This window comes from Odocoileus virginianus, chromosome 3, assembly GCF_023699985.2.
Source record: "Odocoileus virginianus isolate 20LAN1187 ecotype Illinois chromosome 3, Ovbor_1.2, whole genome shotgun sequence".
NCBI classification, from domain to species: domain Eukaryota; kingdom Metazoa; phylum Chordata; class Mammalia; order Artiodactyla; family Cervidae; genus Odocoileus; species Odocoileus virginianus.
Window position 1 is genome coordinate 82,208,820 of NC_069676.1, and position 6,313 is coordinate 82,215,132.

Sequence of the window (6,313 nt, forward strand, 5' to 3'; positions counted from 1 at the left end):
TCCAGCTTGTGCTTCATCATTTTAATAGATAATGTTAAGCAGTTTCTTGAAGTGCATTTTATCAACTTTAACTCTTACCAGTGCATATAAAATGTTCCAATAGCTCTGCATTCTGCATTGGGCTTTGCAAATATTAGCCATTTTATTGAATATGTGGTGGCATCTCAGAGGGCATTTAATTTACATTTTTCTGATGATTTAAAGGTGAGCACCTTTTCATATGTTTGTTGACTGTTTGGAGGTGGTCTTTGTAAAGCGGCGCTTCAAGAATGCATTCTTCTGTTGCCTTGTCTATGTCTCTTTTCTCATTGATTTCCAGAAATTCTCTATTTTGGGAATGAGCTTGCCAACTGCATGCACTGCAAATATCTTCTCATATTATGCAGTTTACCTTTCACTTTCTTCAGTAATATCTTCTGATGATTACAGTTTATTAATTTTAATGTAATTCAATTTATTAATACTTTCATTTGTGGTTATGATTTTTGTCTCTTATTGAGAAATCTTTCCTCATAGAAAGGTTAGGAAGATGTTGTTTTATGTTACCTTCTAGACATTTTATTAATTTACTACTTATACTTAGCTCTGCAATACAATTAGACTTAGTTATGGTGTAAGATAGGGTTCAAGTTTCATTTTTTTTCCCTGTATGACTATCCAATTGACTTGGCACCATCTGTTGAAAAAACAATATTTTCATTTCTTTTCTATACTGCAACATTTACCACAAATCAAGAGTTCATGTTTGTGTGTGTCTAGTTCTAAATTCTCTGTTCTGTTCCACTGATATATCATCAATTATTTTGGCTTTCAACCCAGATATTCAGTAGCATAAGTGGTCCATATTTTTCCTCTGTTTTAAGAGCATTTTGGACATTCTTAGCCCTTTGCATTTCCACATATATTTTAGAATCAGTTTGTTAACTTTAGCAATAATAACAATGAAAACTTAGATTTTGATTGCAATTTAAATCTATAAATTAATTAAGAAAGAACTGACATCTGTACAATACTGCATCCTCCACTCAATGAACATGGTACACACAACCATTGATTTATGCCTTTAATTTCTATCATTAATGCTTTACAGATTTGTGTGTAAATGCCCTACATATACTCCAATAAATAAATATCCAAGAATTTTATGTTTAATGCTATCAGAAATAATCACTTTATTATATAGAAATCTATAAAAATTTATATGTTGAACTTGCACCCAGAAAAGTTGCTAAACATTAACTACACAACTTATCTGTAGACTGTTTTGGATTTTCAATGTAAGCAATTATATTGTGTGAGAATAACAACATTTCCATTTCTTTCTTTTTTTTTTAATTTTTTTTTTTTCATTTCTTTCTTTTGAATCCTTGTAGCTTTTAATTTTCCTTTGCCTGCAGAACAATGTTGAATAAAAGTAAAGTTTTCCTGTCTTATCCCTACCTCAGAGGAAAGCTTTCAAAAGTTCTCATTTAAGTATGATGCTCGCTGTAGGCTTTCTGCAGATGTTCGTAACTAGATTAAGGAATAGAAGGCTATAGTTTGATAAAGTTTTTAAATCATGAATAGATATTGAGTTTAATCAAATTATTTTTCTGTATCTATTTTTCTCTTTTATTCTGTTAATGTGGTAATCACACTAATTGACTCGCAAGTGTTAAACCAAATTTCCATTTATGGATTAAAATCTATTTGATCATGATATAATATCCTTTTCAATATATTGCCAGATTTAGTTTGCTAACATTGTTTTAGGATTTCGTTATCTATGTTCATGGATGAGATTGGCCTGATCTTTGTCTTATGACAATCTCCACAGGTTTTGGTGTTAAGGTGATACTGGCTTCATAAACATACTGAAATGCAGTTAGTCTTTTTATTGTTTAAAAGACTTTGTAAGATTAGCATTATTTTTTTCTTTTTACATTTGGTAATATTTATGAAGTTTCCTTTTTGGTGAATGTTCAAAATGCTGATTAAATCTAAAATTACAGAATGGGAAGGAAAGGCATCAGGTCTGAAAGCCATTCTCTCCTTTCATTGAGACACCTGAGTAGAAAGAAAAAGGACTTAATCAAGCACACTTCAAGACCAAACACAGTCCTACTATATGCTGTAAGTTCCCAGTATATCCTTCCTGAGAAGCAAGGAGAAAATCTGTATTTTCAGAATTATTTTTCCTTGGTTGTGTTAAGAATTAAGTTTGGCTGCTGTGATTGACCTCAGCTACTCTCCTTGGCTTTATTGTAAGCATCTCCAAGTCAGGATTTTTCTCTAATGCCCCCTTTTAGTCACCTCTCAGTATCCAACATAACAGGCTGACTGTCTTGGAAAGGAATCAGAGAGAAAGTACATTAATATCTAGAATGTTATTTCCCAATATCCATGTATTCATTAGAAAAAAGATGAATGATAGAAGCAAAAGTTGGGATACTATACTCAGTGAAATAAGTCAGGCAGAGAAAGATAAATATTGTATGATCTCACTTGTATGCGGAATCTAAAAATATATATATTTATAGAAACAGAGAATAGATTGGTGGCTTCTGGGAGTGGGGGACCAGGTTTGTTGCAGGAAGGGAGACCCCTTCCAGGGCCCAAAACTGGGTTCTTGTCTAACACTCGGAAATGAATTGTCCGAGGAGACACATGCTGACAAAGCAAGAGACTTTATTGGGAAAGGGCACCTGGGTGGAAAGCAGTAGGTGAGGGAACCCAGGAGAACTGCTCGGCCGCGTGGCTCGCAGTCTTGGGTTTTATGGTGATGGGATTAGTTTCCGGGTGGCTTTGGCCAATCATTCTAATTCAGTCTTTTCTGGTGGCGCACGCATCGCTCAGCCAAGATGGATGCTAGCGAGAGGGATTCTGGGAAGTGGACAGACAGGCAGGGTCTCTTCTCAACCTTTCCCGAACTCTTCCAGCTGGTGGTGGCTTATTAGTTCCGTATTCCTTATCAGGATTTCCTGTCATAAAACAACTCATGCAAATGGTTACTATGGTGCCTGGCCAGGGTGGGCGGTTTCAATCAGTGTGCTTCCCCTAACAGGTTGAGAATGGGTAAAGACAGTCAAAATGCACAAACTTCTAGTTATAAGACAAATACATCCTAGGGATGCAACATACAGAATAGTGTCTATAGTTAACAATACTGTATTATATACTTGAAAGTTGTTTAGAGAGTAGATCTTGAATGCTTCTCACTACACACACACAAAAATTGTAACTGTGAGTTGACAGATGGGTTAACTCACCTTATGGTGGTAAACATTTCACAATGTATACAGAATCAAAGCACTATGCCACGCACCCTAAACTTACACAATATTATATGTCAATTATGTCCCAATAAATCTGGAAAAGAGATGCAAAAATTATTTGAAAGTGTCTTGTAATTAGCAGAAAAAGTGAAACTGCTCAGTTTTGAATGGTAAGAAGAAGCCAAGGCTCTTGTGATGTTACACTCACAATCACCCACATTTGGCCTCCCAAAGGAAGAACCAGTAGATAAATAAGATATGCTTGAGTTGACAGGTTGATATGGGAAACAGTTCATCTTTTGATGGTTTATCTCAGTCAGAATTCAGTAGTTATTTCCCATCATAATCTAATAACACGAAACATAAGCAATCATGTCACCAGTGTCATGCCCTTAGAAATGTGATTTAAGACAATCACGATGCTCTTCAATATGTTTGCTTCTTTTCTTGATTGTTTTTAAACTGGGTAACTTACATTTGCAGTGACTTTCAGAATGACTTCTTTTTCTTTCATCATATAAAAAGAGAGGGCGGAATGCTCCCAAGCCTGTGCTATAAAATCCTCTTGGAATAAACCTGGTTGGTCAATTAAGTGGTAAATCAATATTGTTGCCAAACTACCTTTATAGTATGACATACAGTATATCTTTGTGTTTTTTAAAAAAATTTTAAAAGCCCTACAGTAACTCTCTGGTGGTTATGACATGGGTAAAATTATCAATAAAATCATAGTGTTTATACAAAAGCCTCCCAGCTCTCTTAGAACCTTCTGGCTGCCATGTTTGGACTTCATTGCTCCAACCCCCCGGACCTGTCCCATCCTTCCAGCCAGAGAGCAGAGAGCAGAGAAAAATTAATTACATATTTTCTTGCCCCATACACAGTTTGAGGCAACAAAAAGATCAGAAAACATTTTAACAATGAGGGAACTCAAGCACATCCAGGCCAATCAGACCAATGCCAAGTTCTGGGAGGTAACCAGTGGTGAACATGGCATCAGCCTGACCCACACCCATCATGGAGCCAGACCGCATCTCCATGTACTGAATACAATGAAGACACAGAAGACAAATATGTCCCTCATGCTATCTTTGTGAATCTAGAACCCAGGACTATGGGCTCTGTTCTCTCAAGTCCTTTTGGTCAGATCTTCAGACCAGGTGATTTTGTTTTTGGTCAGTCTGGGACAGGCAACAACTGAGGCGAGGGCTGCTATACAGATGGGGCCAACATCATGAACACCTTCAGCGTGGTGCCCTCAGCCAGTGTCCAACACTGTGGTTGAGCCCTACACCACCACCCTCTCTGTCCATCAGCTACTGGAAAACACTGATGAGATCTACTGCATTGACAATGAGGCCCTTTACAATATCTGCTTCTGCACCCTCAAGCTGACCACACCAACCCACAGAGACATGAACCACCCCCTTCCAGCCTGCATGAGTGATGTCACTACCTGCCTCTGCTCCCTTGGCCAGCTCAGTGCCAACCTCCACAACCCGGCAGTCAACATGGTGTACTTCCCATGTCTCCACTTCTTTGTGCCTGGATTTGCAGCTCTGACCAGTCATGGAAGCCAGCAGTATCAGGCGCTCAGTGGGCCCAAGCTCACCCAGCTGGTCTTCAATGCCAAGAACATGATGGCTGCCTGTCACCCCCACCATGGCTGGTACTGAGAGGGTAACAGACAGGAAGGCCAGGGTCTCCAAACGGAGGACATAGGCTGCAAGTGTCAGACATTTTTTATCTTTCTCTTAAGCAGCAGGAGAAAACAAACTAGTGTTATATTTTTTCCCCTTCTCTATTCAAATATAAAAAGAGGTTTCTCTTAAAATTTTGTGTTGCCATAATGACACCTGGTTCCACCTGAACTTAACTTTTCTCAAACCTTGAGCTAACCAATGCATTTTTCTTAAGGAAATGTTTGTCTTTAGGTATGTTAATGTACTATGCATTTACCCTAGCCTCTGTCTTCAAGTCGGTTTCACCTAAAGGCTCAGAACCGACTTGACAAACCAGTATGTTATACTCATACATTGGTCTCCTAATCTAAGTTAATGAAACTATATATTTGTATGGAAATCTGCCTTTCTTCAAGATTCATGTCAATTGTTTTATGGCCCAGGATGACTCACCCGGTGCCATTTTGAACTTTGAGACATTTCCTTTCTTTAATTAGCAGAATGCTAGTGGCTTTATAACATCCAGCTAAAGACTAGCGGGGGGGGGGGGGGGGGGGGCACTCTTTCTGCCCTCTTCTGATGTCTATGTCGGAAGCTTTCTCTATCTCTTTTATACTTGAATAGAACTTAATTACACAAAAGCTTTGAGCTATCAAGCCTCATCTCTGGCCCTGGATTGAATTCTTCTCCTCTGGAGGCCAAGAATCCCGGTGTCTTTCATGGTTCAGCAACAACCTTTCAGTACCTCATGGTGGCCGCTATCTTCTGTGGGCTAAAATTCATGAAGGAGGTGGATGAGCAAATGTTCAACATGCAGAACAAAGCCAGAAGCTACTTCTTGGAATGGATCCCCAACAATGTCAAGACGGCCATCTGCAACATCCCTTCCCATGGCCTCAAGATGGTGGTCACCTTCATTGGCAACAGCACGACCATCAGAAGCTTTTGAGTGCACCTCAGAGCAGTTCACTGCCACGTTCCGCTAGCAGGCCTTCCTCCACTGGTACACAGGTGAGGAAATGGATAAGATGGAGTTCACTGAGGCTGAGAGCAACATGAACGACCTCATCTCCAAACACCAACAGTACCAGGATGCCACCACAGAAGAGGGGGAGGATTAGAGTGAGGAGGCCAAAAAGAAGGCCTAAGGCCAATGCCCCATCATCTCAGGCTTCTCAGTCCCCTCAGCCTTCTTCCTCAATTGGCCCTTTCCTCTCCCTCAGCATTTGTGTTTCTGACTCTATCTTGTTTTTTCATTTTGGGTGAGCCGGGGTGGGGGTGGTCCAGCACAGTACCTGGTACATAATAAGGTGCTCAATAAATATTTATTGTTTGTTGAATGTCTTCTCTCTTTCCACTCTGGGGAACCTAGATTTC

General features: G+C 39.2%; 1 pseudogene; it reads left to right on the forward strand.

Annotated features, from left to right (window-relative positions):
• Positions 1 to 4,105: 4,105 nt before the first annotated feature.
• Positions 4,106 to 6,057, forward strand: LOC110148517 (tubulin beta chain-like; annotated as a pseudogene).
• The last annotated feature ends 256 nt before the right edge of the window (positions 6,058 to 6,313 follow it).